Below are 3,802 nucleotides of genomic sequence, written 5' to 3' on the forward strand. Positions count from 1 at the left end.
GTAGTGCTGACATCACTGCCAGAAGCCTTGAGAGGACAAAGGGCCTTCAGAAGCCATTGCATGAAGCTGTGAGAGTAAAGTGTGTGTTGCAGTGGAAAAGCCCAAGGTGCTGGAGAGGTCAGGACCATGAGGTATCTATCAGTGAGAGCTGCCTCTAGGGAAATAAGCCAGCCCATGAGAAAGGTAATGTGGCAGGCAGCCAAGCTGGAGGGGCAAAGGCACATAAACCCTATGTATGAAACTAACATCCACACTGGACATATGGCTTCAGGGTTGTAATCTTCCATGCTGGGTTTTGCTTTGGTCCAATCTTGCTTCACTGTGCCTCTGTATTTTAGTTTTTTTGTTTTGTTTTGTTTTTCCTTTTGGAATGGGAATGTATCTCCTTCCTATGCCTTTGTATGGTGTATTTTGATTTTTTGATTTTAGGGTGGTCACAGTTAAGAGATTGCCTTGAATCTCAGAAAAGACTTTGGACGTTTGAATCATGTTGAGATTGTTAAAGATTTATGGACTAAATGCTACAGCAGGACTACCTCAGACAGTGATATACATAATGACACAGAGGCTTACTCAGACTTGAAAGGTTAGGCCTTTTGCTTGGGCAGTCTCCTCCTGTCTCCTCTAAACCAGGCTAATCCTGGCACTACCTTCCACCACAAGGCCAGGTCTACCTCAGAGTCCATCCATTCACCTCTATGTCCACTGGCTGAATCCCTGAATAGGATTCTTAGTCCAGTGTCCCTCTCTCTGCCTGGACAATCCACCCTCCACTTCCTGCCCAGCTATTGGCCATTGGATATTTATTACAGCTAATCAGATACAATTCTAGCTTGCCTTAGGCAAGTAAGAAGAACAAATATTTATAAAATATGAAGCCAGGGATGGTCTATAGAAATACAATACCAAGATTCCACCAGTATTTAGCTCTCTGTCAATACAAAATTAATAGTTAGATATACAGACATACCTTCACAGAATATACTCCAACAAAATACATTTTTCATTATGATATGGCCATGAGCCTATGAGGGCTGAGTAGTTGTGGAATATGAGCATTTGAATGATAAGTGTCCTCCATAGGCTTATGTATTTGATCACTTGGCCTCAATGGTGACACTGGGGATGTTAAGTTACCTTTAGGAGGCACATCACTGTGGGCACACACTGAGAGTCCAAAACCCCTCTTCTAGTATACGCCTTCTGCTTCATGTCTGTGATTGGAGATGTGCTCTCCCAGCTCAATGCTCCTGCTGCCGCGCCTCTAGCACCACAATGGACTCTCTCTTTGGAACCTTTAAGTTTCCTTGGTCATGGTATTTCATCATAGCAATAGAAAAGTAACTAATATATCATTAATTTTATTGATTAGAAATCTTAATATTCCACAGCTTTAGTAACCCAAGAACTACCTTCATGCAAAAAATATGTGAAATGAAAATTCCAGTAATAGATAATTCACAAATTGTAAATCGCATACCATTGTGAATAATCTCATTATGAAGTCTCATTCTACCCTGCTCCTACCCACTGAACTGTGAGTTACCCTTTGCCCAGTGTATCCACGCTATAGGCGGTCCCTATACTAAGTTACTTAGCAGCTCTCTATCTCTGTTACTAGACTGGCTGTCATGGTATCACAGTACTTATGCTTAACTAACCCCAATTTTTCTTAATAATGGCCCCAAGGCACAAGAAAATTCCATTAGCAATTCGAACCCTCTGAGTGAGAAGGCAGAGTTCTTAGCCTTGTCCTGGGTAGCTGGGGATAGGAGAAAGGTCCTGTAGGTTTGGTGCTGTCTGTTATTTCAAGCATATTCAAAGCCCTTTAAGACATACACTACAAGGCTGGAGAGATGGCTCAGCAGGTGAGAGTACTGACTGCTCTTCCGAAGGTCCTGAGTTCAAATCCCAGCAACCACGTGGTGGCTCACAACCACCTCTAATGAGATCTGACACCCTTTTCTGGTGTGTCTGAAGGCAGCTGCAGTGTACTTATGTATAATAAATAAATCTTAAAAAAAAAACAAAAAAACTCTACAGCTAAGTAGAGACTGTATACTAAAAGGCTAGGCTTCTTACTATAAGACTGTAGTATTAAAATTCTTTATACATTACAAACCTTTTTTTTCAAATTCTATGACCAGAAACAGGCACAACTTTTAGAATCAGAATGCATAATAAATACTCGGGAGGCAGAGGCAGGCGGATTTCTGAGTTCGAGGCCAGCCTGGTCTACAAAGTGAGTTCCAGGACAGTCAGGGCTGTACAGAGAAACCCTGTCTCGAAAAACCAATAAATAAATAAATAAATAAATAAATAAATAAATAAATAAATAAATAAATACTATTAATAAGAAACAACTGCGGCAAGCTTAGAGCAGATGTTGAGGACCAGCTGATTCACTGAGAGATGAGGATGATGACAGCATTGATTGCCATCTGGAGCCAGCATGCTGCGACTGTATGGACTTTTAAGGGAGAGGGGGGTGCTCAGATGCACTCGAGTGAATGCACATCATTAGATAAAATGACACCTAAATATGTTGTGTTGATGCAAATCATTTTCACACCTTTCTCTTAAGCTTGTGTTCTACAGATTCCTAACACTAAAGCTACCAGTTGGGTCCGTGGATTAGAAATTGACCTGCTATGAAGCCTGGGCAAGCACTAAGCCCTCAGAGAATCTGTCGATGGTTCACATGTGTTTTGAGGATTGATGTTGCCAACTTGAGATTCAGACTCACCATTGAGCATGTCCATGAAGGGTGTCTACATTGGGTTAACAGAGGTGGAGAGACCCAACCTGAAGGTGGGCAGCACAATTCATGGGCTGGTGTGGGTTTCGACCCACCACTGGGGTGTGGGACATGCTGCTGGGGAGGAGAAATGAGGAGAGTGCTTGACTCTGTTTTCCTGGGCTGTCTCTGGTGCTGGGCTTTAAGGAAGTGCCCAGAAACTCTGTTGGGGGCGGGGGTAGGGGAAGAGGAAGATGCCATCTAAGATGTGGGGTGCTGAAGTTGGGCTTCTCTGACCTCCGGGGCACCCAATTGCTGCTGGGGTGCCACACAGAGGAGTTGGGAAGGATGGGGGTCCACAGGTCCACAACAAGGCCAGTACCAGGTGCTCCCAAACTCCTGAACATCCAGGTGTCGCTGAGTCATGAGGTCTTGAGAGCAGAGTCAGAGGCCAAGGGCTGAGGATGGCAACTAGCCCGCGGCTGGCTAGGAAACGGGAGCTCTGGTTTAGCTTATCTGTGATTGTCCTTAGCTTGGCCGCAGTTGTCTGGAGGTGCAGAGAGGCCTTCTACGGGAGACTTAGGCTCTGGCTCTGTAGGCAAAGGCCTTCTCTGTGCTTCCACGGTGGTTTTGATGGAAGAGGCAGTCCTTGTTTATCCATACCGTTTCCTGACTGTTCATAGTGGAAAACTGATGCATAGCAACTCCTCAGAGTGGACCAGAGATTAAATACCTACAGGTATTTAATGTGCAGGAAGGGAAGCTTATTGGCTAAACTCTCAGGGTCTCTAGATACCTCATTAGCGTGAAGAACTCTGTCCTCAGGCTACATAACCACAGGTCACAGTTACTTATGTGAGAAGTGTGGCCATTTGTTCCAGGCCAGGAATCTGGCAGGGAGCAGTGGGTACTGGAGTCTCAGACCCACACTACTTTACACAAATTTCCTGGCATGGCCCATTGTCCCATGGCTGGGGTCCTGGACTGAATAAAAAGGGAGAGGGGGCACTGCACAGTTTCTCTCTCTCTCTCTCTCTCTCTCTCTCTCTCTCTCTCTCTCTCTCT

Source organism: Mus pahari, chromosome 11 (assembly GCF_900095145.1).
Source record: "Mus pahari chromosome 11, PAHARI_EIJ_v1.1, whole genome shotgun sequence".
Taxonomy (NCBI): Eukaryota; Metazoa; Chordata; class Mammalia; order Rodentia; family Muridae; genus Mus; species Mus pahari.